Source organism: Schistocerca cancellata, chromosome 2 (genome assembly GCF_023864275.1).
Source record: "Schistocerca cancellata isolate TAMUIC-IGC-003103 chromosome 2, iqSchCanc2.1, whole genome shotgun sequence".
Classification (NCBI taxonomy): domain Eukaryota; kingdom Metazoa; phylum Arthropoda; class Insecta; order Orthoptera; family Acrididae; genus Schistocerca; species Schistocerca cancellata.
The window spans coordinates 1,053,382,093-1,053,408,902 of record NC_064627.1 but is presented as its reverse complement, the minus strand read 5'-3'; the positions used below and the strand labels follow the sequence as shown (position 1 = coordinate 1,053,408,902).

Below are 26,810 nucleotides of genomic sequence, written 5' to 3'. Positions count from 1 at the left end.
AGTTCTTTTGTAAAATTTTCAAGAAAAAAAGTACTAGTAATAAAACTGAATTTCGTATGATATAACATGTAAAGTCACACAATGTATGACCTGCTATATAATGACAGGCAGCAGGTCTTTACTTGCGAAATAAGTAAATAAATATTACTACTTACAGCTTTGCTTTTCCTCCTACCCCTGTAACAACGAGGCCAAAAGAAATGGACTGAGACTTTTGCCATGCGCGAGAAGATGCTCGCAAACAGGGAAAGTGCGACACGGAAAGCGAGTGGAGGGGGTGTAAACCCGGAGAACGATGTGCACGTCCGGTGTGGTCTAGTGGCTAGGATACCTGGCTTTCACCCAGGAGGCCCGGGTTCGATTCCCGGTACCGGAATGGAATTTTTTCGGAACAAATCACGACAAGTTTTGACCGTGCGAAATGCTGTTTCACGTCCTCCTCGCATTATAGCTACTGGTTCGTAAACGTCAGCTGACAACAGTCGAGAGAAACGGGCACGCAACGAAATTACTACGAGCAGCGGCATAGAGGGAGAAGAGACGCTGGTCCACTGTTGGATTGCTGCCATAGAAATGTTACATGGCAATACGCAGAGCAATTCCCGCAAAGCAATGGGAGACTGTCTGTACCGAGGCCCGTTAGCTCAGTTGGTTAGAGCGTCGTGCTAATAGCGCGAAGGTCGTGGGTTCGATCCCCCCACGGGCCACTACGATTTTACTGTTTCAAAAAGGCAACGCCGATTTCCCCGTGGAGGTATGGTGACAAAGAAATCGTCACATTGTGTGGGAGCTGATAGGGGACCCGAACGCGATTTGTCGGGACGCGCTAAAACATTTCACTGGTCACAGCACGCTGAACACACAGTTTCTCGTCCGATCACCACAACTGCGCGACGTCGGGCGTTGTCAGTGCTTGGGCGGGTGACCGCCTGCGAACATAGGGCACTGTCGACAGTTTCAATTCGTATTTCTCTTTCCTCTTCGGTTTCGGAGCTGCAGCGCTATTCGGTCAAGGGCACTGGCGCCACGTTTTGCCTCTCGGTATGCCAAGTCGCGCCGTGCGGCCACAGTGAAATGAAGGAGCGTGTTGTAAAATTTTCAACAAAGAAAAAAAAAAGAAATCTACTAGTAATAAAACTGAATTTGTCTGACAGAACATGTAAAATCAGACAATACATGATAACAGGCAGCAGGTATTTACTCGAGGCATAAGTAATGTTGTGCCCGCCTCGCCATACCTCTCTCAGTCGTTTCGCGTGCTTGTCCTTTTGATATAGGCCGATTGGAGAGCGTCAGCTCTCGCGTCAGCTGAGCAAAGTCGAGACAAGTCGAGACTCAAGGGGAATCGACGCACACGCTAGAGGGTGGCGTGCAGCGAGTAAGATGGGCAAAGAAACATTAATTTAAGGACGCGTGGCAAAAGTACTCATACGCAAAAGTAAAAGCCTGCAGCGGTGGCCGGGAATCGAACCCGGATCAACTGCTTGGAAAGCAACTATGCTGACCATTACACCACCACCGCACAGTTCCGTCGCGCGCCTCGCGAGCCGCGCTGTGTCTGCTTCCCGCCTGTCGGCGGCGCCTGAAGGTGGTCGTAGCTGTAGGCGCGTTACGGGGTAGGCGAGCTCATCCAGGCAGCGTCTCTAGGCACGTTTCGCGGCCTTTGGCAAGAGTCGTCGCGTGCGTGCGCCGCAAGAGTACTTAGACGATCATTTTTAAGCAGTGCAGTGCAGGATTCAGCGTCTGTAGCATTCTCTCGAGAGGATGCGACGGCGCTGGACGGCAGTCCCACTTTCCCCTCAGACGTCTGCCGCGGAAAGCACCAGGAAGCTGTGAACTAGCTGAGCATCGGTGGTTCAGTGGTAGAATGCTCGCCTGCCACGCGGGCGGCCCATGTTCGATTCCCGGCCGATGCATCGTTTTGTTTTTTCTCCGATAGTGGTGCTGCGTGTCTTTCGCACTCGAACTGCGTGAGCCATGAGAATGAACCGCGGGATTCCGTGTGGAAAGAAGCAATCATGCAGCGCGCACGACTGCTCGTTTGGACTCTTGCGTGCTATTGTACATACTGGCGTTGGCCTAACATCGCAAGTTGCCTGCCGCGCCGGGAATGCACGTGTAGCAACAGAAAAAATGAGCCAGGGAGTGCAGACTCTGTACCACTGGTATTCGGTACTTAGCAAGATTCCAGAAGGTGTGGCGTTCGCCAGCCTCGGTAGCGCAGTAGGCAGCGCGTAAGTCTCGTAATCTTAAGGTCGTGAGTTCGATCCTCACCCGGGGCATTTAATTTACTGTCGTTCACAGCTAAGTCGACGGCTCTGGGGTTGCGAAGGAGCGAAACACTTAGTAGTTTGTTATCCACAAGGCTTCAACGACTCAGCGTGAAAATGTTTACTTCCTGTTATTACTAGTTGCAGTTCTTTTGTAAAATTTTCAAGAAAAAAAGTACTAGTAATAAAACTGAATTTCGTATGATATAACATGTAAAGTCACACAATGTATGACCTGCTATATAATGACAGGCAGCAGGTCTTTACTTGCGAAATAAGTAAATAAATATTACTACTTACAGCTTTGCTTTTCCTCCTACCCCTGTAACAACGAGGCCAAAAGAAATGGACTGAGACTTTTGCCATGCGCGAGAAGATGCTCGCAAACAGGGAAAGTGCGACACGGAAAGCGAGTGGAGGGGGTGTAAACCCGGAGAACGATGTGCACGTCCGGTGTGGTCTAGTGGCTAGGATACCTGGCTTTCACCCAGGAGGCCCGGGTTCGATTCCCGGTACCGGAATGGAATTTTTTCGGAACAAATCACGACAAGTTTTGACCGTGCGAAATGCTGTTTCACGTCCTCCTCGCATTATAGCTACTGGTTCGTAAACGTCAGCTGACAACAGTCGAGAGAAACGGGCACGCAACGAAATTACTACGAGCAGCGGCATAGAGGGAGAAGAGACGCTGGTCCACTGTTGGATTGCTGCCATAGAAATGTTACATGGCAATACGCAGAGCAATTCCCGCAAAGCAATGGGAGACTGTCTGTACCGAGGCCCGTTAGCTCAGTTGGTTAGAGCGTCGTGCTAATAGCGCGAAGGTCGTGGGTTCGATCCCCCCACGGGCCACTACGATTTTACTGTTTCAAAAAGGCAACGCCGATTTCCCCGTGGAAGTATGGTGACAAAGAAATCGTCACATTGTGTGGGAGCTGATAGGGGACCCGAACGCGACTTGTCGGGACGCGCTAAAACATTTCACTGGTCACAGCACGCTGAACACACAGTTTCTCGTCCGATCACCACAACTGCGCGACGTCGGGCGTTGTCAGTGCTTGGGCGGGTGACCGCCTGCGAACATAGGGCACTGTCGACAGTTTCAATTCGTATTTCTCTTTCCTCTTCGGTTTCGGAGCTGCAGCGCTATTCGGTCAAGGGCACTGGCGCCACGTTTTGCCTCTCGGTATGCCAAGTCGCGCCGTGCGGCCACAGTGAAATGAAGGAGCGTGTTGTAAAATTTTCAACAAAGAAAAAAAAAAAGAAATCTACTAGTAATAAAACTGAATTTGTCTGACAGAACATGTAAAATCAGACAATACATGATAACAGGCAGCAGGTATTTACTCGAGGCATAAGTAATGTTGTGCCCGCCTCGCCATACCTCTCTCAGTCGTTTCGCGTGCTTGTCCTTTTGATATAGGCCGATTGGAGAGCGTCAGCTCTCGCGTCAGCTGAGCAAAGTCGAGACAAGTCGAGACTCAAGGGGAATCGACGCACACGCTAGAGGGTGGCGTGCAGCGAGTAAGATGGGCAAAGAAACATTAATTTAAGGACGCGTGGCAAAAGTACTCATACGCAAAAGTAAAAGCCTGCAGCGGTGGCCGGGAATCGAACCCGGATCAACTGCTTGGAAAGCAACTATGCTGACCATTACACCACCACCGCACAGTTCCGTCGCGCGCCTCGCGAGCCGCGCTGTGTCTGCTTCCCGCCTGTCGGCGGCGCCTGAAGGTGGTCGTAGCTGTAGGCGCGTTACGGGGTAGGCGAGCTCATCCAGGCAGCGTCTCTAGGCACGTTTCGCGGCCTTTGGCAAGAGTCGTCGCGTGCGTGCGCCGCAAGAGTACTTAGACGATCATTTTTAAGCAGTGCAGTGCAGGATTCAGCGTCTGTAGCATTCTCTCGAGAGGATGCGACGGCGCTGGACGGCAGTCCCACTTTCCCCTCAGACGTCTGCCGCGGAAAGCACCAGGAAGCTGTGAACTAGCTGAGCATCGGTGGTTCAGTGGTAGAATGCTCGCCTGCCACGCGGGCGGCCCATGTTCGATTCCCGGCCGATGCATCGTTTTGTTTTTTCTCCGATAGTGGTGCTGCGTGTCTTTCGCACTCGAACTGCGTGAGCCATGAGAATGAACCGCGGGATTCCGTGTGGAAAGAAGCAATCATGCAGCGCGCACGACTGCTCGTTTGGACTCTTGCGTGCTATTGTACATACTGGCGTTGGCCTAACATCGCAAGTTGCCTGCCGCGCCGGGAATGCACGTGTAGCAACAGAAAAAATGAGCCAGGGAGTGCAGACTCTGTACCACTGGTATTCGGTACTTAGCAAGATTCCAGAAGGTGTGGCGTTCGCCAGCCTCGGTAGCGCAGTAGGCAGCGCGTAAGTCTCGTAATCTTAAGGTCGTGAGTTCGATCCTCACCCGGGGCATTTAATTTACTGTCGTTCACAGCTAAGTCGACGGCTCTGGGGTTGCGAAGGAGCGAAACACTTAGTAGTTTGTTATCCACAAGGCTTCAACGACTCAGCGTGAAAATGTTTACTTCCTGTTATTACTAGTTGCAGTTCTTTTGTAAAATTTTCAAGAAAAAAAGTACTAGTAATAAAACTGAATTTCGTATGATATAACATGTAAAGTCACACAATGTATGACCTGCTATATAATGACAGGCAGCAGGTCTTTACTTGCGAAATAAGTAAATAAATATTACTACTTACAGCTTTGCTTTTCCTCCTACCCCTGTAACAACGAGGCCAAAAGAAATGGACTGAGACTTTTGCCATGCGCGAGAAGATGCTCGCAAACAGGGAAAGTGCGACACGGAAAGCGAGTGGAGGGGGTGTAAACCCGGAGAACGATGTGCACGTCCGGTGTGGTCTAGTGGCTAGGATACCTGGCTTTCACCCAGGAGGCCCGGGTTCGATTCCCGGTACCGGAATGGAATTTTTTCGGAACAAATCACGACAAGTTTTGACCGTGCGAAATGCTGTTTCACGTCCTCCTCGCATTATAGCTACTGGTTCGTAAACGTCAGCTGACAACAGTCGAGAGAAACGGGCACGCAACGAAATTACTACGAGCAGCGGCATAGAGGGAGAAGAGACGCTGGTCCACTGTTGGATTGCTGCCATAGAAATGTTACATGGCAATACGCAGAGCAATTCCCGCAAAGCAATGGGAGACTGTCTGTACCGAGGCCCGTTAGCTCAGTTGGTTAGAGCGTCGTGCTAATAGCGCGAAGGTCGTGGGTTCGATCCCCCCACGGGCCACTACGATTTTACTGTTTCAAAAAGGCAACGCCGATTTCCCCGTGGAAGTATGGTGACAAAGAAATCGTCACATTGTGTGGGAGCTGATAGGGGACCCGAACGCGACTTGTCGGGACGCGCTAAAACATTTCACTGGTCACAGCACGCTGAACACACAGTTTCTCGTCCGATCACCACAACTGCGCGACGTCGGGCGTTGTCAGTGCTTGGGCGGGTGACCGCCTGCGAACATAGGGCACTGTCGACAGTTTCAATTCGTATTTCTCTTTCCTCTTCGGTTTCGGAGCTGCAGCGCTATTCGGTCAAGGGCACTGGCGCCACGTTTTGCCTCTCGGTATGCCAAGTCGCGCCGTGCGGCCACAGTGAAATGAAGGAGCGTGTTGTAAAATTTTCAACAAAGAAAAAAAAAAGAAATCTACTAGTAATAAAACTGAATTTGTCTGACAGAACATGTAAAATCAGACAATACATGATAACAGGCAGCAGGTATTTACTCGAGGCATAAGTAATGTTGTGCCCGCCTCGCCATACCTCTCTCAGTCGTTTCGCGTGCTTGTCCTTTTGATATAGGCCGATTGGAGAGCGTCAGCTCTCGCGTCAGCTGAGCAAAGTCGAGACAAGTCGAGACTCAAGGGGAATCGACGCACACGCTAGAGGGTGGCGTGCAGCGAGTAAGATGGGCAAAGAAACATTAATTTAAGGACGCGTGGCAAAAGTACTCATACGCAAAAGTAAAAGCCTGCAGCGGTGGCCGGGAATCGAACCCGGATCAACTGCTTGGAAAGCAACTATGCTGACCATTACACCACCACCGCACAGTTCCGTCGCGCGCCTCGCGAGCCGCGCTGTGTCTGCTTCCCGCCTGTCGGCGGCGCCTGAAGGTGGTCGTAGCTGTAGGCGCGTTACGGGGTAGGCGAGCTCATCCAGGCAGCGTCTCTAGGCACGTTTCGCGGCCTTTGGCAAGAGTCGTCGCGTGCGTGCGCCGCAAGAGTACTTAGACGATCATTTTTAAGCAGTGCAGTGCAGGATTCAGCGTCTGTAGCATTCTCTCGAGAGGATGCGACGGCGCTGGACGGCAGTCCCACTTTCCCCTCAGACGTCTGCCGCGGAAAGCACCAGGAAGCTGTGAACTAGCTGAGCATCGGTGGTTCAGTGGTAGAATGCTCGCCTGCCACGCGGGCGGCCCATGTTCGATTCCCGGCCGATGCATCGTTTTGTTTTTTCTCCGATAGTGGTGCTGCGTGTCTTTCGCACTCGAACTGCGTGAGCCATGAGAATGAACCGCGGGATTCCGTGTGGAAAGAAGCAATCATGCAGCGCGCACGACTGCTCGTTTGGACTCTTGCGTGCTATTGTACATACTGGCGTTGGCCTAACATCGCAAGTTGCCTGCCGCGCCGGGAATGCACGTGTAGCAACAGAAAAAATGAGCCAGGGAGTGCAGACTCTGTACCACTGGTATTCGGTACTTAGCAAGATTCCAGAAGGTGTGGCGTTCGCCAGCCTCGGTAGCGCAGTAGGCAGCGCGTAAGTCTCGTAATCTTAAGGTCGTGAGTTCGATCCTCACCCGGGGCATTTAATTTACTGTCGTTCACAGCTAAGTCGACGGCTCTGGGGTTGCGAAGGAGCGAAACACTTAGTAGTTTGTTATCCACAAGGCTTCAACGACTCAGCGTGAAAATGTTTACTTCCTGTTATTACTAGTTGCAGTTCTTTTGTAAAATTTTCAAGAAAAAAAGTACTAGTAATAAAACTGAATTTCGTATGATATAACATGTAAAGTCACACAATGTATGACCTGCTATATAATGACAGGCAGCAGGTCTTTACTTGCGAAATAAGTAAATAAATATTACTACTTACAGCTTTGCTTTTCCTCCTACCCCTGTAACAACGAGGCCAAAAGAAATGGACTGAGACTTTTGCCATGCGCGAGAAGATGCTCGCAAACAGGGAAAGTGCGACACGGAAAGCGAGTGGAGGGGGTGTAAACCCGGAGAACGATGTGCACGTCCGGTGTGGTCTAGTGGCTAGGATACCTGGCTTTCACCCAGGAGGCCCGGGTTCGATTCCCGGTACCGGAATGGAATTTTTTCGGAACAAATCACGACAAGTTTTGACCGTGCGAAATGCTGTTTCACGTCCTCCTCGCATTATAGCTACTGGTTCGTAAACGTCAGCTGACAACAGTCGAGAGAAACGGGCACGCAACGAAATTACTACGAGCAGCGGCATAGAGGGAGAAGAGACGCTGGTCCACTGTTGGATTGCTGCCATAGAAATGTTACATGGCAATACGCAGAGCAATTCCCGCAAAGCAATGGGAGACTGTCTGTACCGAGGCCCGTTAGCTCAGTTGGTTAGAGCGTCGTGCTAATAGCGCGAAGGTCGTGGGTTCGATCCCCCCACGGGCCACTACGATTTTACTGTTTCAAAAAGGCAACGCCGATTTCCCCGTGGAAGTATGGTGACAAAGAAATCGTCACATTGTGTGGGAGCTGATAGGGGACCCGAACGCGACTTGTCGGGACGCGCTAAAACATTTCACTGGTCACAGCACGCTGAACACACAGTTTCTCGTCCGATCACCACAACTGCGCGACGTCGGGCGTTGTCAGTGCTTGGGCGGGTGACCGCCTGCGAACATAGGGCACTGTCGACAGTTTCAATTCGTATTTCTCTTTCCTCTTCGGTTTCGGAGCTGCAGCGCTATTCGGTCAAGGGCACTGGCGCCACGTTTTGCCTCTCGGTATGCCAAGTCGCGCCGTGCGGCCACAGTGAAATGAAGGAGCGTGTTGTAAAATTTTCAACAAAGAAAAAAAAAAAGAAATCTACTAGTAATAAAACTGAATTTGTCTGACAGAACATGTAAAATCAGACAATACATGATAACAGGCAGCAGGTATTTACTCGAGGCATAAGTAATGTTGTGCCCGCCTCGCCATACCTCTCTCAGTCGTTTCGCGTGCTTGTCCTTTTGATATAGGCCGATTGGAGAGCGTCAGCTCTCGCGTCAGCTGAGCAAAGTCGAGACAAGTCGAGACTCAAGGGGAATCGACGCACACGCTAGAGGGTGGCGTGCAGCGAGTAAGATGGGCAAAGAAACATTAATTTAAGGACGCGTGGCAAAAGTACTCATACGCAAAAGTAAAAGCCTGCAGCGGTGGCCGGGAATCGAACCCGGATCAACTGCTTGGAAAGCAACTATGCTGACCATTACACCACCACCGCACAGTTCCGTCGCGCGCCTCGCGAGCCGCGCTGTGTCTGCTTCCCGCCTGTCGGCGGCGCCTGAAGGTGGTCGTAGCTGTAGGCGCGTTACGGGGTAGGCGAGCTCATCCAGGCAGCGTCTCTAGGCACGTTTCGCGGCCTTTGGCAAGAGTCGTCGCGTGCGTGCGCCGCAAGAGTACTTAGACGATCATTTTTAAGCAGTGCAGTGCAGGATTCAGCGTCTGTAGCATTCTCTCGAGAGGATGCGACGGCGCTGGACGGCAGTCCCACTTTCCCCTCAGACGTCTGCCGCGGAAAGCACCAGGAAGCTGTGAACTAGCTGAGCATCGGTGGTTCAGTGGTAGAATGCTCGCCTGCCACGCGGGCGGCCCATGTTCGATTCCCGGCCGATGCATCGTTTTGTTTTTTCTCCGATAGTGGTGCTGCGTGTCTTTCGCACTCGAACTGCGTGAGCCATGAGAATGAACCGCGGGATTCCGTGTGGAAAGAAGCAATCATGCAGCGCGCACGACTGCTCGTTTGGACTCTTGCGTGCTATTGTACATACTGGCGTTGGCCTAACATCGCAAGTTGCCTGCCGCGCCGGGAATGCACGTGTAGCAACAGAAAAAATGAGCCAGGGAGTGCAGACTCTGTACCACTGGTATTCGGTACTTAGCAAGATTCCAGAAGGTGTGGCGTTCGCCAGCCTCGGTAGCGCAGTAGGCAGCGCGTAAGTCTCGTAATCTTAAGGTCGTGAGTTCGATCCTCACCCGGGGCATTTAATTTACTGTCGTTCACAGCTAAGTCGACGGCTCTGGGGTTGCGAAGGAGCGAAACACTTAGTAGTTTGTTATCCACAAGGCTTCAACGACTCAGCGTGAAAATGTTTACTTCCTGTTATTACTAGTTGCAGTTCTTTTGTAAAATTTTCAAGAAAAAAAGTACTAGTAATAAAACTGAATTTCGTATGATATAACATGTAAAGTCACACAATGTATGACCTGCTATATAATGACAGGCAGCAGGTCTTTACTTGCGAAATAAGTAAATAAATATTACTACTTACAGCTTTGCTTTTCCTCCTACCCCTGTAACAACGAGGCCAAAAGAAATGGACTGAGACTTTTGCCATGCGCGAGAAGATGCTCGCAAACAGGGAAAGTGCGACACGGAAAGCGAGTGGAGGGGGTGTAAACCCGGAGAACGATGTGCACGTCCGGTGTGGTCTAGTGGCTAGGATACCTGGCTTTCACCCAGGAGGCCCGGGTTCGATTCCCGGTACCGGAATGGAATTTTTTCGGAACAAATCACGACAAGTTTTGACCGTGCGAAATGCTGTTTCACGTCCTCGCATTATAGCTACTGGTTCGTAAACGTCAGCTGACAACAGTCGAGAGAAACGGGCACGCAACGAAATTACTACGAGCAGCGGCATAGAGGGAGAAGAGACGCTGGTCCACTGTTGGATTGCTGCCATAGAAATGTTACATGGCAATACGCAGAGCAATTCCCGCAAAGCAATGGGAGACTGTCTGTACCGAGGCCCGTTAGCTCAGTTGGTTAGAGCGTCGTGCTAATAGCGCGAAGGTCGTGGGTTCGATCCCCCCACGGGCCACTACGATTTTACTGTTTCAAAAAGGCAACGCCGATTTCCCCGTGGAAGTATGGTGACAAAGAAATCGTCACATTGTGTGGGAGCTGATAGGGGACCCGAACGCGACTTGTCGGGACGCGCTAAAACATTTCACTGGTCACAGCACGCTGAACACACAGTTTCTCGTCCGATCACCACAACTGCGCGACGTCGGGCGTTGTCAGTGCTTGGGCGGGTGACCGCCTGCGAACATAGGGCACTGTCGACAGTTTCAATTCGTATTTCTCTTTCCTCTTCGGTTTCGGAGCTGCAGCGCTATTCGGTCAAGGGCACTGGCGCCACGTTTTGCCTCTCGGTATGCCAAGTCGCGCCGTGCGGCCACAGTGAAATGAAGGAGCGTGTTGTAAAATTTTCAACAAAGAAAAAAAAAAAGAAATCTACTAGTAATAAAACTGAATTTGTCTGACAGAACATGTAAAATCAGACAATACATGATAACAGGCAGCAGGTATTTACTCGAGGCATAAGTAATGTTGTGCCCGCCTCGCCATACCTCTCTCAGTCGTTTCGCGTGCTTGTCCTTTTGATATAGGCCGATTGGAGAGCGTCAGCTCTCGCGTCAGCTGAGCAAAGTCGAGACAAGTCGAGACTCAAGGGGAATCGACGCACACGCTAGAGGGTGGCGTGCAGCGAGTAAGATGGGCAAAGAAACATTAATTTAAGGACGCGTGGCAAAAGTACTCATACGCAAAAGTAAAAGCCTGCAGCGGTGGCCGGGAATCGAACCCGGATCAACTGCTTGGAAAGCAACTATGCTGACCATTACACCACCACCGCACAGTTCCGTCGCGCGCCTCGCGAGCCGCGCTGTGTCTGCTTCCCGCCTGTCGGCGGCGCCTGAAGGTGGTCGTAGCTGTAGGCGCGTTACGGGGTAGGCGAGCTCATCCAGGCAGCGTCTCTAGGCACGTTTCGCGGCCTTTGGCAAGAGTCGTCGCGTGCGTGCGCCGCAAGAGTACTTAGACGATCATTTTTAAGCAGTGCAGTGCAGGATTCAGCGTCTGTAGCATTCTCTCGAGAGGATGCGACGGCGCTGGACGGCAGTCCCACTTTCCCCTCAGACGTCTGCCGCGGAAAGCACCAGGAAGCTGTGAACTAGCTGAGCATCGGTGGTTCAGTGGTAGAATGCTCGCCTGCCACGCGGGCGGCCCATGTTCGATTCCCGGCCGATGCATCGTTTTGTTTTTTCTCCGATAGTGGTGCTGCGTGTCTTTCGCACTCGAACTGCGTGAGCCATGAGAATGAACCGCGGGATTCCGTGTGGAAAGAAGCAATCATGCAGCGCGCACGACTGCTCGTTTGGACTCTTGCGTGCTATTGTACATACTGGCGTTGGCCTAACATCGCAAGTTGCCTGCCGCGCCGGGAATGCACGTGTAGCAACAGAAAAAATGAGCCAGGGAGTGCAGACTCTGTACCACTGGTATTCGGTACTTAGCAAGATTCCAGAAGGTGTGGCGTTCGCCAGCCTCGGTAGCGCAGTAGGCAGCGCGTAAGTCTCGTAATCTTAAGGTCGTGAGTTCGATCCTCACCCGGGGCATTTAATTTACTGTCGTTCACAGCTAAGTCGACGGCTCTGGGGTTGCGAAGGAGCGAAACACTTAGTAGTTTGTTATCCACAAGGCTTCAACGACTCAGCGTGAAAATGTTTACTTCCTGTTATTACTAGTTGCAGTTCTTTTGTAAAATTTTCAAGAAAAAAAGTACTAGTAATAAAACTGAATTTCGTATGATATAACATGTAAAGTCACACAATGTATGACCTGCTATATAATGACAGGCAGCAGGTCTTTACTTGCGAAATAAGTAAATAAATATTACTACTTACAGCTTTGCTTTTCCTCCTACCCCTGTAACAACGAGGCCAAAAGAAATGGACTGAGACTTTTGCCATGCGCGAGAAGATGCTCGCAAACAGGGAAAGTGCGACACGGAAAGCGAGTGGAGGGGGTGTAAACCCGGAGAACGATGTGCACGTCCGGTGTGGTCTAGTGGCTAGGATACCTGGCTTTCACCCAGGAGGCCCGGGTTCGATTCCCGGTACCGGAATGGAATTTTTTCGGAACAAATCACGACAAGTTTTGACCGTGCGAAATGCTGTTTCACGTCCTCCTCGCATTATAGCTACTGGTTCGTAAACGTCAGCTGACAACAGTCGAGAGAAACGGGCACGCAACGAAATTACTACGAGCAGCGGCATAGAGGGAGAAGAGACGCTGGTCCACTGTTGGATTGCTGCCATAGAAATGTTACATGGCAATACGCAGAGCAATTCCCGCAAAGCAATGGGAGACTGTCTGTACCGAGGCCCGTTAGCTCAGTTGGTTAGAGCGTCGTGCTAATAGCGCGAAGGTCGTGGGTTCGATCCCCCCACGGGCCACTACGATTTTACTGTTTCAAAAAGGCAACGCCGATTTCCCCGTGGAAGTATGGTGACAAAGAAATCGTCACATTGTGTGGGAGCTGATAGGGGACCCGAACGCGACTTGTCGGGACGCGCTAAAACATTTCACTGGTCACAGCACGCTGAACACACAGTTTCTCGTCCGATCACCACAACTGCGCGACGTCGGGCGTTGTCAGTGCTTGGGCGGGTGACCGCCTGCGAACATAGGGCACTGTCGACAGTTTCAATTCGTATTTCTCTTTCCTCTTCGGTTTCGGAGCTGCAGCGCTATTCGGTCAAGGGCACTGGCGCCACGTTTTGCCTCTCGGTATGCCAAGTCGCGCCGTGCGGCCACAGTGAAATGAAGGAGCGTGTTGTAAAATTTTCAACAAAGAAAAAAAAAAAGAAATCTACTAGTAATAAAACTGAATTTGTCTGACAGAACATGTAAAATCAGACAATACATGATAACAGGCAGCAGGTATTTACTCGAGGCATAAGTAATGTTGTGCCCGCCTCGCCATACCTCTCTCAGTCGTTTCGCGTGCTTGTCCTTTTGATATAGGCCGATTGGAGAGCGTCAGCTCTCGCGTCAGCTGAGCAAAGTCGAGACAAGTCGAGACTCAAGGGGAATCGACGCACACGCTAGAGGGTGGCGTGCAGCGAGTAAGATGGGCAAAGAAACATTAATTTAAGGACGCGTGGCAAAAGTACTCATACGCAAAAGTAAAAGCCTGCAGCGGTGGCCGGGAATCGAACCCGGATCAACTGCTTGGAAAGCAACTATGCTGACCATTACACCACCACCGCACAGTTCCGTCGCGCGCCTCGCGAGCCGCGCTGTGTCTGCTTCCCGCCTGTCGGCGGCGCCTGAAGGTGGTCGTAGCTGTAGGCGCGTTACGGGGTAGGCGAGCTCATCCAGGCAGCGTCTCTAGGCACGTTTCGCGGCCTTTGGCAAGAGTCGTCGCGTGCGTGCGCCGCAAGAGTACTTAGACGATCATTTTTAAGCAGTGCAGTGCAGGATTCAGCGTCTGTAGCATTCTCTCGAGAGGATGCGACGGCGCTGGACGGCAGTCCCACTTTCCCCTCAGACGTCTGCCGCGGAAAGCACCAGGAAGCTGTGAACTAGCTGAGCATCGGTGGTTCAGTGGTAGAATGCTCGCCTGCCACGCGGGCGGCCCATGTTCGATTCCCGGCCGATGCATCGTTTTGTTTTTTCTCCGATAGTGGTGCTGCGTGTCTTTCGCACTCGAACTGCGTGAGCCATGAGAATGAACCGCGGGATTCCGTGTGGAAAGAAGCAATCATGCAGCGCGCACGACTGCTCGTTTGGACTCTTGCGTGCTATTGTACATACTGGCGTTGGCCTAACATCGCAAGTTGCCTGCCGCGCCGGGAATGCACGTGTAGCAACAGAAAAAATGAGCCAGGGAGTGCAGACTCTGTACCACTGGTATTCGGTACTTAGCAAGATTCCAGAAGGTGTGGCGTTCGCCAGCCTCGGTAGCGCAGTAGGCAGCGCGTAAGTCTCGTAATCTTAAGGTCGTGAGTTCGATCCTCACCCGGGGCATTTAATTTACTGTCGTTCACAGCTAAGTCGACGGCTCTGGGGTTGCGAAGGAGCGAAACACTTAGTAGTTTGTTATCCACAAGGCTTCAACGACTCAGCGTGAAAATGTTTACTTCCTGTTATTACTAGTTGCAGTTCTTTTGTAAAATTTTCAAGAAAAAAAGTACTAGTAATAAAACTGAATTTCGTATGATATAACATGTAAAGTCACACAATGTATGACCTGCTATATAATGACAGGCAGCAGGTCTTTACTTGCGAAATAAGTAAATAAATATTACTACTTACAGCTTTGCTTTTCCTCCTACCCCTGTAACAACGAGGCCAAAAGAAATGGACTGAGACTTTTGCCATGCGCGAGAAGATGCTCGCAAACAGGGAAAGTGCGACACGGAAAGCGAGTGGAGGGGGTGTAAACCCGGAGAACGATGTGCACGTCCGGTGTGGTCTAGTGGCTAGGATACCTGGCTTTCACCCAGGAGGCCCGGGTTCGATTCCCGGTACCGGAATGGAATTTTTTCGGAACAAATCACGACAAGTTTTGACCGTGCGAAATGCTGTTTCACGTCCTCCTCGCATTATAGCTACTGGTTCGTAAACGTCAGCTGACAACAGTCGAGAGAAACGGGCACGCAACGAAATTACTACGAGCAGCGGCATAGAGGGAGAAGAGACGCTGGTCCACTGTTGGATTGCTGCCATAGAAATGTTACATGGCAATACGCAGAGCAATTCCCGCAAAGCAATGGGAGACTGTCTGTACCGAGGCCCGTTAGCTCAGTTGGTTAGAGCGTCGTGCTAATAGCGCGAAGGTCGTGGGTTCGATCCCCCCACGGGCCACTACGATTTTACTGTTTCAAAAAGGCAACGCCGATTTCCCCGTGGAAGTATGGTGACAAAGAAATCGTCACATTGTGTGGGAGCTGATAGGGGACCCGAACGCGACTTGTCGGGACGCGCTAAAACATTTCACTGGTCACAGCACGCTGAACACACAGTTTCTCGTCCGATCACCACAACTGCGCGACGTCGGGCGTTGTCAGTGCTTGGGCGGGTGACCGCCTGCGAACATAGGGCACTGTCGACAGTTTCAATTCGTATTTCTCTTTCCTCTTCGGTTTCGGAGCTGCAGCGCTATTCGGTCAAGGGCACTGGCGCCACGTTTTGCCTCTCGGTATGCCAAGTCGCGCCGTGCGGCCACAGTGAAATGAAGGAGCGTGTTGTAAAATTTTCAACAAAGAAAAAAAAAAAGAAATCTACTAGTAATAAAACTGAATTTGTCTGACAGAACATGTAAAATCAGACAATACATGATAACAGGCAGCAGGTATTTACTCGAGGCATAAGTAATGTTGTGCCCGCCTCGCCATACCTCTCTCAGTCGTTTCGCGTGCTTGTCCTTTTGATATAGGCCGATTGGAGAGCGTCAGCTCTCGCGTCAGCTGAGCAAAGTCGAGACAAGTCGAGACTCAAGGGGAATCGACGCACACGCTAGAGGGTGGCGTGCAGCGAGTAAGATGGGCAAAGAAACATTAATTTAAGGACGCGTGGCAAAAGTACTCATACGCAAAAGTAAAAGCCTGCAGCGGTGGCCGGGAATCGAACCCGGATCAACTGCTTGGAAAGCAACTATGCTGACCATTACACCACCACCGCACAGTTCCGTCGCGCGCCTCGCGAGCCGCGCTGTGTCTGCTTCCCGCCTGTCGGCGGCGCCTGAAGGTGGTCGTAGCTGTAGGCGCGTTACGGGGTAGGCGAGCTCATCCAGGCAGCGTCTCTAGGCACGTTTCGCGGCCTTTGGCAAGAGTCGTCGCGTGCGTGCGCCGCAAGAGTACTTAGACGATCATTTTTAAGCAGTGCAGTGCAGGATTCAGCGTCTGTAGCATTCTCTCGAGAGGATGCGACGGCGCTGGACGGCAGTCCCACTTTCCCCTCAGACGTCTGCCGCGGAAAGCACCAGGAAGCTGTGAACTAGCTGAGCATCGGTGGTTCAGTGGTAGAATGCTCGCCTGCCACGCGGGCGGCCCATGTTCGATTCCCGGCCGATGCATCGTTTTGTTTTTTCTCCGATAGTGGTGCTGCGTGTCTTTCGCACTCGAACTGCGTGAGCCATGAGAATGAACCGCGGGATTCCGTGTGGAAAGAAGCAATCATGCAGCGCGCACGACTGCTCGTTTGGACTCTTGCGTGCTATTGTACATACTGGCGTTGGCCTAACATCGCAAGTTGCCTGCCGCGCCGGGAATGCACGTGTAGCAACAGAAAAAATGAGCCAGGGAGTGCAGACTCTGTACCACTGGTATTCGGTACTTAGCAAGATTCCAGAAGGTGTGGCGTTCGCCAGCCTCGGTAGCGCAGTAGGCAGCGCGTAAGTCTCGTAATCTTAAGGTCGTGAGTTCGATCCTCACCCGGGGCATTTAATTTACTGTCGTTCACAGCTAAGTCGACGGCTCTGGGGTTGCGAAGGAGCGAAACACTTAGTAGTTTGTTATCCACAAGGCTTCAACGACTCAGCGTGAAAATGTTTACTTCCTGTTATTACTAGTTGCAGTTCTTTTGTAAAATTTTCAAGAAAAAAAGTACTAGTAATAAAACTGAATTTCGTATGATATAACATGTAAAGTCACACAATGTATGACCTGCTATATAATGACAGGCAGCAGGTCTTTACTTGCGAAATAAGTAAATAAATATTACTACTTACAGCTTTGCTTTTCCTCCTACCCCTGTAACAACGAGGCCAAAAGAAATGGACTGAGACTTTTGCCATGCGCGAGAAGATGCTCGCAAACAGGGAAAGTGCGACACGGAAAGCGAGTGGAGGGGGTGTAAACCCGGAGAACGATGTGCACGTCCGGTGTGGTCTAGTGGCTAGGATACCTGGCTTTCACCCAGGAGGCCCGGGTTCGATTCCCGGTACCGGAATGGAATTTTTTCGGAACAAATCACGACAAGTTTTGACCGTGCGAAATGCTGTTTCACGTCCTCCTCGCATTATAGCTACTGGTTCGTAAACGTCAGCTGACAACAGTCGAGAGAAACGGGCACGCAACGAAATTACTACGAGCAGCGGCATAGAGGGAGAAGAGACGCTGGTCCACTGTTGGATTGCTGCCATAGAAATGTTACATGGCAATACGCAGAGCAATTCCCGCAAAGCAATGGGAGACTGTCTGTACCGAGGCCCGTTAGCTCAGTTGGTTAGAGCGTCGTGCTAATAGCGCGAAGGTCGTGGGTTCGATCCCCCCACGGGCCACTACGATTTTACTGTTTCAAAAAGGCAACGCCGATTTCCCCGTGGAAGTATGGTGACAAAGAAATCGTCACATTGTGTGGGAGCTGATAGGGGACCCGAACGCGACTTGTCGGGACGCGCTAAAACATTTCACTGGTCACAGCACGCTGAACACACAGTTTCTCGTCCGATCACCACAACTGCGCGACGTCGGGCGTTGTCAGTGCTTGGGCGGGTGACCGCCTGCGAACATAGGGCACTGTCGACAGTTTCAATTCGTATTTCTCTTTCCTCTTCGGTTTCGGAGCTGCAGCGCTATTCGGTCAAGGGCACTGGCGCCACGTTTTGCCTCTCGGTATGCCAAGTCGCGCCGTGCGGCCACAGTGAAATGAAGGAGCGTGTTGTAAAATTTTCAACAAAGAAAAAAAAAAAGAAATCTACTAGTAATAAAACTGAATTTGTCTGACAGAACATGTAAAATCAGACAATACATGATAACAGGCAGCAGGTATTTACTCGAGGCATAAGTAATGTTGTGCCCGCCTCGCCATACCTCTCTCAGTCGTTTCGCGTGCTTGTCCTTTTGATATAGGCCGATTGGAGAGCGTCAGCTCTCGCGTCAGCTGAGCAAAGTCGAGACAAGTCGAGACTCAAGGGGAATCGACGCACACGCTAGAGGGTGGCGTGCAGCGAGTAAGATGGGCAAAGAAACATTAATTTAAGGACGCGTGGCAAAAGTACTCATACGCAAAAGTAAAAGCCTGCAGCGGTGGCCGGGAATCGAACCCGGATCAACTGCTTGGAAAGCAACTATGCTGACCATTACACCACCACCGCACAGTTCCGTCGCGCGCCTCGCGAGCCGCGCTGTGTCTGCTTCCCGCCTGTCGGCGGCGCCTGAAGGTGGTCGTAGCTGTAGGCGCGTTACGGGGTAGGCGAGCTCATCCAGGCAGCGTCTCTAGGCACGTTTCGCGGCCTTTGGCAAGAGTCGTCGCGTGCGTGCGCCGCAAGAGTACTTAGACGATCATTTTTAAGCAGTGCAGTGCAGGATTCAGCGTCTGTAGCATTCTCTCGAGAGGATGCGACGGCGCTGGACGGCAGTCCCACTTTCCCCTCAGACGTCTGCCGCGGAAAGCACCAGGAAGCTGTGAACTAGCTGAGCATCGGTGGTTCAGTGGTAGAATGCTCGCCTGCCACGCGGGCGGCCCATGTTCGATTCCCGGCCGATGCATCGTTTTGTTTTTTCTCCGATAGTGGTGCTGCGTGTCTTTCGCACTCGAACTGCGTGAGCCATGAGAATGAACCGCGGGATTCCGTGTGGAAAGAAGCAATCATGCAGCGCGCACGACTGCTCGTTTGGACTCTTGCGTGCTATTGTACATACTGGCGTTGGCCTAACATCGCAAGTTGCCTGCCGCGCCGGGAATGCACGTGTAGCAACAGAAAAAATGAGCCAGGGAGTGCAGACTCTGTACCACTGGTATTCGGTACTTAGCAAGATTCCAGAAGGTGTGGCGTTCGCCAGCCTCGGTAGCGCAGTAGGCAGCGCGTAAGTCTCGTAATCTTAAGGTCGTGAGTTCGATCCTCACCCGGGGCATTTAATTTACTGTCGTTCACAGCTAAGTCGACGGCTCTGGGGTTGCGAAGGAGCGAAACACTTAGTAGTTTGTTATCCACAAGGCTTCAACGACTCAGCGTGAAAATGTTTACTTCCTGTTATTACTAGTTGCAGTTCTTTTGTAAAATTTTCAAGAAAAAAAGTACTAGTAATAAAACTGAATTTCGTATGATATAACATGTAAAGTCACACAATGTATGACCTGCTATATAATGACAGGCAGCAGGTCTTTACTTGCGAAATAAGTAAATAAATATTACTACTTACAGCTTTGCTTTTCCTCCTACCCCTGTAACAACGAGGCCAAAAGAAATGGACTGAGACTTTTGCCATGCGCGAGAAGATGCTCGCAAACAGGGAAAGTGCGACACGGAAAGCGAGTGGAGGGGGTGTAAACCCGGAGAACGATGTGCACGTCCGGTGTGGTCTAGTGGCTAGGATACCTGGCTTTCACCCAGGAGGCCCGGGTTCGATTCCCGGTACCGGAATGGAATTTTTTCGGAACAAATCACGACAAGTTTTGACCGTGCGAAATGCTGTTTCACGTCCTCCTCGCATTATAGCTACTGGTTCGTAAACGTCAGCTGACAACAGTCGAGAGAAACGGGCACGCAACGAAATTACTACGAGCAGCGGCATAGAGGGAGAAGAGACGCTGGTCCACTGTTGGATTGCTGCCATAGAAATGTTACATGGCAATACGCAGAGCAATTCCCGCAAAGCAATGGGAGACTGTCTGTACCGAGGCCCGTTAGCTCAGTTGGTTAGAGCGTCGTGCTAATAGCGCGAAGGTCGTGGGTTCGATCCCCCCACGGGCCACTACGATTTTACTGTTTCAAAAAGGCAACGCCGATTTCCCCGTGGAAGTATGGTGACAAAGAAATCGTCACATTGTGTGGGAGCTGATAGGGGACCCGAACGCGACTTGTCGGGACGCGCTAAAACATTTCACTGGTCACAGCACGCTGAACACACAGTTTCTCGTCCGATCACCACAACTGCGCGACGTCGGGCGTTGTCAGTGCTTGGGCGGGTGACCGCCTGCGAACATAGGGCACTGTCGACAGTTTCAATTCGTATTTCTCTTTCCTCTTCGGTTTCGGAGCTGCAGCGCTATTCGGTCAAGGGCACTGGCGCCACGTTTTGCCTCTCGGTATGCCAAGTCGCGCCGTGCGGCCACAGTGAAATGAAGGAGCGTGTTGTAAAATTTTCAACAAAGAAAAAAAAAAAGAAATCTACTAGTAATAAAACTGAATTTGTCTGACAGAACATGTAAAATCAGACAATACATGATAACAGGCAGCAGGTATTTACTCGAGGCATAAGTAATGTTGTGCCCGCCTCGCCATACCTCTCTCAGTCGTTTCGCGTGCTTGTCCTTTTGATATAGGCCGATTGGAGAGCGTCAGCTCTCGCGTCAGCTGAGCAAAGTCGAGACAAGTCGAGACTCAAGGGGAATCGACGCACACGCTAGAGGGTGGCGTGCAGCGAGTAAGATGGGCAAAGAAACATTAATTTAAGGACGCGTGGCAAAAGTACTCATACGCAAAAGTAAAAGCCTGCAGCGGTGGCCGGGAATCGAACCCGGATCAACTGCTTGGAAAGCAACTATGCTGACCATTACACCACCACCGCACAGTTCCGTCGCGCGCCTCGCGAGCCGCGCTGTGTCTGCTTCCCGCCTGTCGGCGGCGCCTGAAGGTGGTCGTAGCTGTAGGCGCGTTACGGGGTAGGCGAGCTCATCCAGGCAGCGTCTCTAGGCACGTTTCGCGGCCTTTGGCAAGAGTCGTCGCGTGCGTGCGCCGCAAGAGTACTTAGACGATCATTTTTAAGCAGTGCAGTGCAGGATTCAGCGTCTGTAGCATTCTCTCGAGAGGATGCGACGGCGCTGGACGGCAGTCCCACTTTCCCCTCAGACGTCTGCCGCGGAAAGCACCAGGAAGCTGTGAACTAGCTGAGCATCGGTGGTTCAGTGGTAGAATGCTCGCCTGCCACGCGGGCGGCCCATGTTCGATTCCCGGCCGATGCATCGTTTTGTTTTTTCTCCGATAGTGGTGCTGCGTGTCTTTCGCACTCGAACTGCGTGAGCCATGAGAATGAACCGCGGGATTCCGTGTGGAAAGAAGCAATCATGCAGCGCGCACGACTGCTCGTTTGGACTCTTGCGTGCTATTGTACATACTGGCGTTGGCCTAACATCGCAAGTTGCCTGCCGCGCCGGGAATGCACGTGTAGCAACAGAAAAAATGAGCCAGGGAGTGCAGACTCTGTACCACTGGTATTCGGTACTTAGCAAGATTCCAGAAGGTGTGGCGTTCGCCAGCCTCGGTAGCGCAGTAGGCAGCGCGTAAGTCTCGTAATCTTAAGGTCGTGAGTTCGATCCTCACCCGGGGCATTTAATTTACTGTCGTTCACAGCTAAGTCGACGGCTCTGGGGTTGCGAAGGAGCGAAACACTTAGTAGTTTGTTATCCACAAGGCTTCAACGACTCAGCGTGAAAATGTTTACTTCCTGTTATTACTAGTTGCAGTTCTTTTGTAAAATTTTCAAGAAAAAAAGTACTAGTAATAAAACTGAATTTCGTATGATATAACATGTAAAGTCACACAATGTATGACCTGCTATATAATGACAGGCAGCAGGTCTTTACTTGCGAAATAAGTAAATAAATATTACTACTTACAGCTTTGCTTTTCCTCCTACCCCTGTAACAACGAGGCCAAAAGAAATGGACTGAGACTTTTGCCATGCGCGAGAAGATGCTCGCAAACAGGGAAAGTGCGACACGGAAAGCGAGTGGAGGGGGTGTAAACCCGGAGAACGATGTGCACGTCCGGTGTGGTCTAGTGGCTAGGATACCTGGCTTTCACCCAGGAGGCCCGGGTTCGATTCCCGGTACCGGAATGGAATTTTTTCGGAACAAATCACGACAAGTTTTGACCGTGCGAAATGCTGTTTCACGTCCTCCTCGCATTATAGCTACTGGTTCGTAAACGTCAGCTGACAACAGTCGAGAGAAACGGGCACGCAACGAAATTACTACGAGCAGCGGCATAGAGGGAGAAGAGACGCTGGTCCACTGTTGGATTGCTGCCATAGAAATGTTACATGGCAATACGCAGAGCAATTCCCGCAAAGCAATGGGAGACTGTCTGTACCGAGGCCCGTTAGCTCAGTTGGTTAGAGCGTCGTGCTAATAGCGCGAAGGTCGTGGGTTCGATCCCCCCACGGGCCACTACGATTTTACTGTTTCAAAAAGGCAACGCCGATTTCCCCGTGGAAGTATGGTGACAAAGAAATCGTCACATTGTGTGGGAGCTGATAGGGGACCCGAACGCGACTTGTCGGGACGCGCTAAAACATTTCACTGGTCACAGCACGCTGAACACACAGTTTCTCGTCCGATCACCACAACTGCGCGACGTCGGGCGTTGTCAGTGCTTGGGCGGGTGACCGCCTGCGAACATAGGGCACTGTCGACAGTTTCAATTCGTATTTCTCTTTCCTCTTCGGTTTCGGAGCTGCAGCGCTATTCGGTCAAGGGCACTGGCGCCACGTTTTGCCTCTCGGTATGCCAAGTCGCGCCGTGCGGCCACAGTGAAATGAAGGAGCGTGTTGTAAAATTTTCAACAAAGAAAAAAAAAAAGAAATCTACTAGTAATAAAACTGAATTTGTCTGACAGAACATGTAAAATCAGACAATACATGATAACAGGCAGCAGGTATTTACTCGAGGCATAAGTAATGTTGTGCCCGCCTCGCCATACCTCTCTCAGTCGTTTCGCGTGCTTGTCCTTTTGATATAGGCCGATTGGAGAGCGTCAGCTCTCGCGTCAGCTGAGCAAAGTCGAGACAAGTCGAGACTCAAGGGGAATCGACGCACACGCTAGAGGGTGGCGTGCAGCGAGTAAGATGGGCAAAGAAACATTAATTTAAGGACGCGTGGCAAAAGTACTCATACGCAAAAGTAAAAGCCTGCAGCGGTGGCCGGGAATCGAACCCGGATCAACTGCTTGGAAAGCAACTATGCTGACCATTACACCACCACCGCACAGTTCCGTCGCGCGCCTCGCGAGCCGCGCTGTGTCTGCTTCCCGCCTGTCGGCGGCGCCTGAAGGTGGTCGTAGCTGTAGGCGCGTTACGGGGTAGGCGAGCTCATCCAGGCAGCGTCTCTAGGCACGTTTCGCGGCCTTTGGCAAGAGTCGTCGCGTGCGTGCGCCGCAAGAGTACTTAGACGATCATTTTTAAGCAGTGCAGTGCAGGATTCAGCGTCTGTAGCATTCTCTCGAGAGGATGCGACGGCGCTGGACGGCAGTCCCACTTTCCCCTCAGACGTCTGCCGCGGAAAGCACCAGGAAGCTGTGAACTAGCTGAGCATCGGTGGTTCAGTGGTAGAATGCTCGCCTGCCACGCGGGCGGCCCATGTTCGATTCCCGGCCGATGCATCGTTTTGTTTTTTCTCCGATAGTGGTGCTGCGTGTCTTTCGCACTCGAACTGCGTGAGCCATGAGAATGAACCGCGGGATTCCGTGTGGAAAGAAGCAATCATGCAGCGCGCACGACTGCTCGTTTGGACTCTTGCGTGCTATTGTACATACTGGCGTTGGCCTAACATCGCAAGTTGCCTGCCGCGCCGGGAATGCACGTGTAGCAACAGAAAAAATGAGCCAGGGAGTGCAGACTCTGTACCACTGGTATTCGGTACTTAGCAAGATTCCAGAAGGTGTGGCGTTCGCCAGCCTCGGTAGCGCAGTAGGCAGCGCGTAAGTCTCGTAATCTTAAGGTCGTGAGTTCGATCCTCACCCGGGGCATTTAATTTACTGTCGTTCACAGCTAAGTCGACGGCTCTGGGGTTGCGAAGGAGCGAAACACTTAGTAGTTTGTTATCCACAAGGCTTCAACGACTCAGCGTGAAAATGTTTACTTCCTGTTATTACTAGTTGCAGTTCTTTTGTAAAATTTTCAAGAAAAAAAGTACTAGTAATAAAACTGAATTTCGTATGATATAACATGTAAAGTCACACAATGTATGACCTGCTATATAATGACAGGCAGCAGGTCTTTACTTGCGAAATAAGTAAATAAATATTACTACTTACAGCTTTGCTTTTCCTCCTACCCCTGTAACAACGAGGCCAAAAGAAATGGACTGAGACTTTTGCCATGCGCGAGAAGATGCTCGCAAACAGGGAAAGTGCGACACGGAAAGCGAGTGGAGGGGGTGTAAACCCGGAGAACGATGTGCACGTCCGGTGTGGTCTAGTGGCTAGGATACCTGGCTTTCACCCAGGAGGCCCGGGTTCGATTCCCGGTACCGGAATGGAATTTTTTCGGAACAAATCACGACAAGTTTTGACCGTGCGAAATGCTGTTTCACGTCCTCCTCGCATTATAGCTACTGGTTCGTAAACGTCAGCTGACAACAGTCGAGAGAAACGGGCACGCAACGAAATTACTACGAGCAGCGGCATAGAGGGAGAAGAGACGCTGGTCCACTGTTGGATTGCTGCCATAGAAATGTTACATGGCAATACGCAGAGCAATTCCCGCAAAGCAATGGGAGACTGTCTGTACCGAGGCCCGTTAGCTCAGTTGGTTAGAGCGTCGTGCTAATAGCGCGAAGGTCGTGGGTTCGATCCCCCCACGGGCCACTACGATTTTACTGTTTCAAAAAGGCAACGCCGATTTCCCCGTGGAAGTATGGTGACAAAGAAATCGTCACATTGTGTGGGAGCTGATAGGGGACCCGAACGCGACTTGTCGGGACGCGCTAAAACATTTCACTGGTCACAGCACGCTGAACACACAGTTTCTCGTCCGATCACCACAACTGCGCGACGTCGGGCGTTGTCAGTGCTTGGGCGGGTGACCGCCTGCGAACATAGGGCACTGTCGACAGTTTCAATTCGTATTTCTCTTTCCTCTTCGGTTTCGGAGCTGCAGCGCTATTCGGTCAAGGGCACTGGCGCCACGTTTTGCCTCTCGGTATGCCAAGTCGCGCCGTGCGGCCACAGTGAAATGAAGGAGCGTGTTGTAAAATTTTCAACAAAGAAAAAAAAAAAGAAATCTACTAGTAATAAAACTGAATTTGTCTGACAGAACATGTAAAATCAGACAATACATGATAACAGGCAGCAGGTATTTACTCGAGGCATAAGTAATGTTGTGCCCGCCTCGCCATACCTCTCTCAGTCGTTTCGCGTGCTTGTCCTTTTGATATAGGCCGATTGGAGAGCGTCAGCTCTCGCGTCAGCTGAGCAAAGTCGAGACAAGTCGAGACTCAAGGGGAATCGACGCACACGCTAGAGGGTGGCGTGCAGCGAGTAAGATGGGCAAAGAAACATTAATTTAAGGACGCGTGGCAAAAGTACTCATACGCAAAAGTAAAAGCCTGCAGCGGTGGCCGGGAATCGAACCCGGATCAACTGCTTGGAAAGCAACTATGCTGACCATTACACCACCACCGCACAGTTCCGTCGCGCGCCTCGCGAGCCGCGCTGTGTCTGCTTCCCGCCTGTCGGCGGCGCCTGAAGGTGGTCGTAGCTGTAGGCGCGTTACGGGGTAGGCGAGCTCATCCAGGCAGCGTCTCTAGGCACGTTTCGCGGCCTTTGGCAAGAGTCGTCGCGTGCGTGCGCCGCAAGAGTACTTAGACGATCATTTTTAAGCAGTGCAGTGCAGGATTCAGCGTCTGTAGCATTCTCTCGAGAGGATGCGACGGCGCTGGACGGCAGTCCCACTTTCCCCTCAGACGTCTGCCGCGGAAAGCACCAGGAAGCTGTGAACTAGCTGAGCATCGGTGGTTCAGTGGTAGAATGCTCGCCTGCCACGCGGGCGGCCCATGTTCGATTCCCGGCCGATGCATCGTTTTGTTTTTTCTCCGATAGTGGTGCTGCGTGTCTTTCGCACTCGAACTGCGTGAGCCATGAGAATGAACCGCGGGATTCCGTGTGGAAAGAAGCAATCATGCAGCGCGCACGACTGCTCGTTTGGACTCTTGCGTGCTATTGTACATACTGGCGTTGGCCTAACATCGCAAGTTGCCTGCCGCGCCGGGAATGCACGTGTAGCAACAGAAAAAATGAGCCAGGGAGTGCAGACTCTGTACCACTGGTATTCGGTACTTAGCAAGATTCCAGAAGGTGTGGCGTTCGCCAGCCTCGGTAGCGCAGTAGGCAGCGCGTAAGTCTCGTAATCTTAAGGTCGTGAGTTCGATCCTCACCCGGGGCATTTAATTTACTGTCGTTCACAGCTAAGTCGACGGCTCTGGGGTTGCGAAGGAGCGAAACACTTAGTAGTTTGTTATCCACAAGGCTTCAACGACTCAGCGTGAAAATGTTTACTTCCTGTTATTACTAGTTGCAGTTCTTTTGTAAAATTTTCAAGAAAAAAAGTACTAGTAATAAAACTGAATTTCGTATGATATAACATGTAAAGTCACACAATGTATGACCTGCTATATAATGACAGGCAGCAGGTCTTTACTTGCGAAATAAGTAAATAAATATTACTACTTACAGCTTTGCTTTTCCTCCTACCCCTGTAACAACGAGGCCAAAAGAAATGGACTGAGACTTTTGCCATGCGCGAGAAGATGCTCGC

At 51.3% G+C, this 26,810-nt stretch overlaps 55 non-coding genes across 55 annotated transcripts; 44 read left to right on the top strand and 11 right to left on the bottom strand.

Moving 5' to 3' along the window:
• The first annotated feature begins 304 nt into the window (after window positions 1–304).
• Window positions 305–376, top strand: Trnae-uuc (transfer RNA glutamic acid (anticodon UUC)). The gene has a single exon. It is a non-coding gene; the product is annotated as a tRNA-Glu (tRNA).
• A 257-nt stretch (window positions 377–633) lies between these two features.
• Trnai-aau (transfer RNA isoleucine (anticodon AAU)) lies at window positions 634–707 on the top strand. Its single transcript has one exon. It is a non-coding gene; the product is annotated as a tRNA-Ile (tRNA).
• A 743-nt stretch (window positions 708–1,450) lies between these two features.
• Window positions 1,451–1,522, bottom strand: Trnag-ucc (transfer RNA glycine (anticodon UCC)). Its single transcript has one exon. It is a non-coding gene; the product is annotated as a tRNA-Gly (tRNA).
• Window positions 1,523–1,845: 323 nt separating this feature from the next.
• Window positions 1,846–1,916, top strand: Trnag-gcc (transfer RNA glycine (anticodon GCC)). The gene has a single exon. It is a non-coding gene; the product is annotated as a tRNA-Gly (tRNA).
• A 293-nt stretch (window positions 1,917–2,209) lies between these two features.
• Trnat-cgu (transfer RNA threonine (anticodon CGU)) lies at window positions 2,210–2,282 on the top strand. The gene has a single exon. It is a non-coding gene; the product is annotated as a tRNA-Thr (tRNA).
• Window positions 2,283–2,719: 437 nt separating this feature from the next.
• Trnae-uuc (transfer RNA glutamic acid (anticodon UUC)) lies at window positions 2,720–2,791 on the top strand. The gene has a single exon. It is a non-coding gene; the product is annotated as a tRNA-Glu (tRNA).
• Window positions 2,792–3,048: 257 nt separating this feature from the next.
• Window positions 3,049–3,122, top strand: Trnai-aau (transfer RNA isoleucine (anticodon AAU)). The gene has a single exon. It is a non-coding gene; the product is annotated as a tRNA-Ile (tRNA).
• Window positions 3,123–3,866: 744 nt separating this feature from the next.
• Window positions 3,867–3,938, bottom strand: Trnag-ucc (transfer RNA glycine (anticodon UCC)). Its single transcript has one exon. It is a non-coding gene; the product is annotated as a tRNA-Gly (tRNA).
• Window positions 3,939–4,261: 323 nt separating this feature from the next.
• Window positions 4,262–4,332, top strand: Trnag-gcc (transfer RNA glycine (anticodon GCC)). The gene has a single exon. It is a non-coding gene; the product is annotated as a tRNA-Gly (tRNA).
• Window positions 4,333–4,625: 293 nt separating this feature from the next.
• On the top strand, window positions 4,626–4,698 carry Trnat-cgu (transfer RNA threonine (anticodon CGU)). Its single transcript has one exon. It is a non-coding gene; the product is annotated as a tRNA-Thr (tRNA).
• Window positions 4,699–5,135: 437 nt separating this feature from the next.
• Trnae-uuc (transfer RNA glutamic acid (anticodon UUC)) lies at window positions 5,136–5,207 on the top strand. The gene has a single exon. It is a non-coding gene; the product is annotated as a tRNA-Glu (tRNA).
• A 257-nt stretch (window positions 5,208–5,464) lies between these two features.
• On the top strand, window positions 5,465–5,538 carry Trnai-aau (transfer RNA isoleucine (anticodon AAU)). The gene has a single exon. It is a non-coding gene; the product is annotated as a tRNA-Ile (tRNA).
• Window positions 5,539–6,281: 743 nt separating this feature from the next.
• Window positions 6,282–6,353, bottom strand: Trnag-ucc (transfer RNA glycine (anticodon UCC)). The gene has a single exon. It is a non-coding gene; the product is annotated as a tRNA-Gly (tRNA).
• Window positions 6,354–6,676: 323 nt separating this feature from the next.
• On the top strand, window positions 6,677–6,747 carry Trnag-gcc (transfer RNA glycine (anticodon GCC)). The gene has a single exon. It is a non-coding gene; the product is annotated as a tRNA-Gly (tRNA).
• A 293-nt stretch (window positions 6,748–7,040) lies between these two features.
• Window positions 7,041–7,113, top strand: Trnat-cgu (transfer RNA threonine (anticodon CGU)). Its single transcript has one exon. It is a non-coding gene; the product is annotated as a tRNA-Thr (tRNA).
• Window positions 7,114–7,550: 437 nt separating this feature from the next.
• On the top strand, window positions 7,551–7,622 carry Trnae-uuc (transfer RNA glutamic acid (anticodon UUC)). Its single transcript has one exon. It is a non-coding gene; the product is annotated as a tRNA-Glu (tRNA).
• A 257-nt stretch (window positions 7,623–7,879) lies between these two features.
• On the top strand, window positions 7,880–7,953 carry Trnai-aau (transfer RNA isoleucine (anticodon AAU)). The gene has a single exon. It is a non-coding gene; the product is annotated as a tRNA-Ile (tRNA).
• Window positions 7,954–8,697: 744 nt separating this feature from the next.
• Window positions 8,698–8,769, bottom strand: Trnag-ucc (transfer RNA glycine (anticodon UCC)). The gene has a single exon. It is a non-coding gene; the product is annotated as a tRNA-Gly (tRNA).
• A 323-nt stretch (window positions 8,770–9,092) lies between these two features.
• On the top strand, window positions 9,093–9,163 carry Trnag-gcc (transfer RNA glycine (anticodon GCC)). Its single transcript has one exon. It is a non-coding gene; the product is annotated as a tRNA-Gly (tRNA).
• Window positions 9,164–9,456: 293 nt separating this feature from the next.
• On the top strand, window positions 9,457–9,529 carry Trnat-cgu (transfer RNA threonine (anticodon CGU)). The gene has a single exon. It is a non-coding gene; the product is annotated as a tRNA-Thr (tRNA).
• Window positions 9,530–9,966: 437 nt separating this feature from the next.
• Window positions 9,967–10,038, top strand: Trnae-uuc (transfer RNA glutamic acid (anticodon UUC)). Its single transcript has one exon. It is a non-coding gene; the product is annotated as a tRNA-Glu (tRNA).
• Window positions 10,039–10,292: 254 nt separating this feature from the next.
• On the top strand, window positions 10,293–10,366 carry Trnai-aau (transfer RNA isoleucine (anticodon AAU)). Its single transcript has one exon. It is a non-coding gene; the product is annotated as a tRNA-Ile (tRNA).
• Window positions 10,367–11,110: 744 nt separating this feature from the next.
• Trnag-ucc (transfer RNA glycine (anticodon UCC)) lies at window positions 11,111–11,182 on the bottom strand. The gene has a single exon. It is a non-coding gene; the product is annotated as a tRNA-Gly (tRNA).
• A 323-nt stretch (window positions 11,183–11,505) lies between these two features.
• Trnag-gcc (transfer RNA glycine (anticodon GCC)) lies at window positions 11,506–11,576 on the top strand. Its single transcript has one exon. It is a non-coding gene; the product is annotated as a tRNA-Gly (tRNA).
• Window positions 11,577–11,869: 293 nt separating this feature from the next.
• Trnat-cgu (transfer RNA threonine (anticodon CGU)) lies at window positions 11,870–11,942 on the top strand. The gene has a single exon. It is a non-coding gene; the product is annotated as a tRNA-Thr (tRNA).
• A 437-nt stretch (window positions 11,943–12,379) lies between these two features.
• Window positions 12,380–12,451, top strand: Trnae-uuc (transfer RNA glutamic acid (anticodon UUC)). Its single transcript has one exon. It is a non-coding gene; the product is annotated as a tRNA-Glu (tRNA).
• A 257-nt stretch (window positions 12,452–12,708) lies between these two features.
• On the top strand, window positions 12,709–12,782 carry Trnai-aau (transfer RNA isoleucine (anticodon AAU)). The gene has a single exon. It is a non-coding gene; the product is annotated as a tRNA-Ile (tRNA).
• A 744-nt stretch (window positions 12,783–13,526) lies between these two features.
• On the bottom strand, window positions 13,527–13,598 carry Trnag-ucc (transfer RNA glycine (anticodon UCC)). Its single transcript has one exon. It is a non-coding gene; the product is annotated as a tRNA-Gly (tRNA).
• Window positions 13,599–13,921: 323 nt separating this feature from the next.
• Window positions 13,922–13,992, top strand: Trnag-gcc (transfer RNA glycine (anticodon GCC)). The gene has a single exon. It is a non-coding gene; the product is annotated as a tRNA-Gly (tRNA).
• Window positions 13,993–14,285: 293 nt separating this feature from the next.
• Window positions 14,286–14,358, top strand: Trnat-cgu (transfer RNA threonine (anticodon CGU)). Its single transcript has one exon. It is a non-coding gene; the product is annotated as a tRNA-Thr (tRNA).
• Window positions 14,359–14,795: 437 nt separating this feature from the next.
• On the top strand, window positions 14,796–14,867 carry Trnae-uuc (transfer RNA glutamic acid (anticodon UUC)). The gene has a single exon. It is a non-coding gene; the product is annotated as a tRNA-Glu (tRNA).
• A 257-nt stretch (window positions 14,868–15,124) lies between these two features.
• Trnai-aau (transfer RNA isoleucine (anticodon AAU)) lies at window positions 15,125–15,198 on the top strand. Its single transcript has one exon. It is a non-coding gene; the product is annotated as a tRNA-Ile (tRNA).
• Window positions 15,199–15,942: 744 nt separating this feature from the next.
• On the bottom strand, window positions 15,943–16,014 carry Trnag-ucc (transfer RNA glycine (anticodon UCC)). The gene has a single exon. It is a non-coding gene; the product is annotated as a tRNA-Gly (tRNA).
• A 323-nt stretch (window positions 16,015–16,337) lies between these two features.
• Window positions 16,338–16,408, top strand: Trnag-gcc (transfer RNA glycine (anticodon GCC)). The gene has a single exon. It is a non-coding gene; the product is annotated as a tRNA-Gly (tRNA).
• A 293-nt stretch (window positions 16,409–16,701) lies between these two features.
• On the top strand, window positions 16,702–16,774 carry Trnat-cgu (transfer RNA threonine (anticodon CGU)). Its single transcript has one exon. It is a non-coding gene; the product is annotated as a tRNA-Thr (tRNA).
• Window positions 16,775–17,211: 437 nt separating this feature from the next.
• Window positions 17,212–17,283, top strand: Trnae-uuc (transfer RNA glutamic acid (anticodon UUC)). Its single transcript has one exon. It is a non-coding gene; the product is annotated as a tRNA-Glu (tRNA).
• A 257-nt stretch (window positions 17,284–17,540) lies between these two features.
• Window positions 17,541–17,614, top strand: Trnai-aau (transfer RNA isoleucine (anticodon AAU)). The gene has a single exon. It is a non-coding gene; the product is annotated as a tRNA-Ile (tRNA).
• A 744-nt stretch (window positions 17,615–18,358) lies between these two features.
• Trnag-ucc (transfer RNA glycine (anticodon UCC)) lies at window positions 18,359–18,430 on the bottom strand. Its single transcript has one exon. It is a non-coding gene; the product is annotated as a tRNA-Gly (tRNA).
• Window positions 18,431–18,753: 323 nt separating this feature from the next.
• Window positions 18,754–18,824, top strand: Trnag-gcc (transfer RNA glycine (anticodon GCC)). Its single transcript has one exon. It is a non-coding gene; the product is annotated as a tRNA-Gly (tRNA).
• Window positions 18,825–19,117: 293 nt separating this feature from the next.
• Window positions 19,118–19,190, top strand: Trnat-cgu (transfer RNA threonine (anticodon CGU)). The gene has a single exon. It is a non-coding gene; the product is annotated as a tRNA-Thr (tRNA).
• Window positions 19,191–19,627: 437 nt separating this feature from the next.
• On the top strand, window positions 19,628–19,699 carry Trnae-uuc (transfer RNA glutamic acid (anticodon UUC)). Its single transcript has one exon. It is a non-coding gene; the product is annotated as a tRNA-Glu (tRNA).
• A 257-nt stretch (window positions 19,700–19,956) lies between these two features.
• On the top strand, window positions 19,957–20,030 carry Trnai-aau (transfer RNA isoleucine (anticodon AAU)). Its single transcript has one exon. It is a non-coding gene; the product is annotated as a tRNA-Ile (tRNA).
• A 744-nt stretch (window positions 20,031–20,774) lies between these two features.
• On the bottom strand, window positions 20,775–20,846 carry Trnag-ucc (transfer RNA glycine (anticodon UCC)). Its single transcript has one exon. It is a non-coding gene; the product is annotated as a tRNA-Gly (tRNA).
• Window positions 20,847–21,169: 323 nt separating this feature from the next.
• Trnag-gcc (transfer RNA glycine (anticodon GCC)) lies at window positions 21,170–21,240 on the top strand. Its single transcript has one exon. It is a non-coding gene; the product is annotated as a tRNA-Gly (tRNA).
• Window positions 21,241–21,533: 293 nt separating this feature from the next.
• On the top strand, window positions 21,534–21,606 carry Trnat-cgu (transfer RNA threonine (anticodon CGU)). Its single transcript has one exon. It is a non-coding gene; the product is annotated as a tRNA-Thr (tRNA).
• Window positions 21,607–22,043: 437 nt separating this feature from the next.
• On the top strand, window positions 22,044–22,115 carry Trnae-uuc (transfer RNA glutamic acid (anticodon UUC)). The gene has a single exon. It is a non-coding gene; the product is annotated as a tRNA-Glu (tRNA).
• Window positions 22,116–22,372: 257 nt separating this feature from the next.
• Trnai-aau (transfer RNA isoleucine (anticodon AAU)) lies at window positions 22,373–22,446 on the top strand. The gene has a single exon. It is a non-coding gene; the product is annotated as a tRNA-Ile (tRNA).
• Window positions 22,447–23,190: 744 nt separating this feature from the next.
• On the bottom strand, window positions 23,191–23,262 carry Trnag-ucc (transfer RNA glycine (anticodon UCC)). Its single transcript has one exon. It is a non-coding gene; the product is annotated as a tRNA-Gly (tRNA).
• Window positions 23,263–23,585: 323 nt separating this feature from the next.
• Trnag-gcc (transfer RNA glycine (anticodon GCC)) lies at window positions 23,586–23,656 on the top strand. The gene has a single exon. It is a non-coding gene; the product is annotated as a tRNA-Gly (tRNA).
• A 293-nt stretch (window positions 23,657–23,949) lies between these two features.
• On the top strand, window positions 23,950–24,022 carry Trnat-cgu (transfer RNA threonine (anticodon CGU)). The gene has a single exon. It is a non-coding gene; the product is annotated as a tRNA-Thr (tRNA).
• A 437-nt stretch (window positions 24,023–24,459) lies between these two features.
• Window positions 24,460–24,531, top strand: Trnae-uuc (transfer RNA glutamic acid (anticodon UUC)). The gene has a single exon. It is a non-coding gene; the product is annotated as a tRNA-Glu (tRNA).
• A 257-nt stretch (window positions 24,532–24,788) lies between these two features.
• On the top strand, window positions 24,789–24,862 carry Trnai-aau (transfer RNA isoleucine (anticodon AAU)). The gene has a single exon. It is a non-coding gene; the product is annotated as a tRNA-Ile (tRNA).
• Window positions 24,863–25,606: 744 nt separating this feature from the next.
• On the bottom strand, window positions 25,607–25,678 carry Trnag-ucc (transfer RNA glycine (anticodon UCC)). Its single transcript has one exon. It is a non-coding gene; the product is annotated as a tRNA-Gly (tRNA).
• A 323-nt stretch (window positions 25,679–26,001) lies between these two features.
• Trnag-gcc (transfer RNA glycine (anticodon GCC)) lies at window positions 26,002–26,072 on the top strand. Its single transcript has one exon. It is a non-coding gene; the product is annotated as a tRNA-Gly (tRNA).
• A 293-nt stretch (window positions 26,073–26,365) lies between these two features.
• Window positions 26,366–26,438, top strand: Trnat-cgu (transfer RNA threonine (anticodon CGU)). The gene has a single exon. It is a non-coding gene; the product is annotated as a tRNA-Thr (tRNA).
• Window positions 26,439–26,810: the final 372 nt, after the last annotated feature.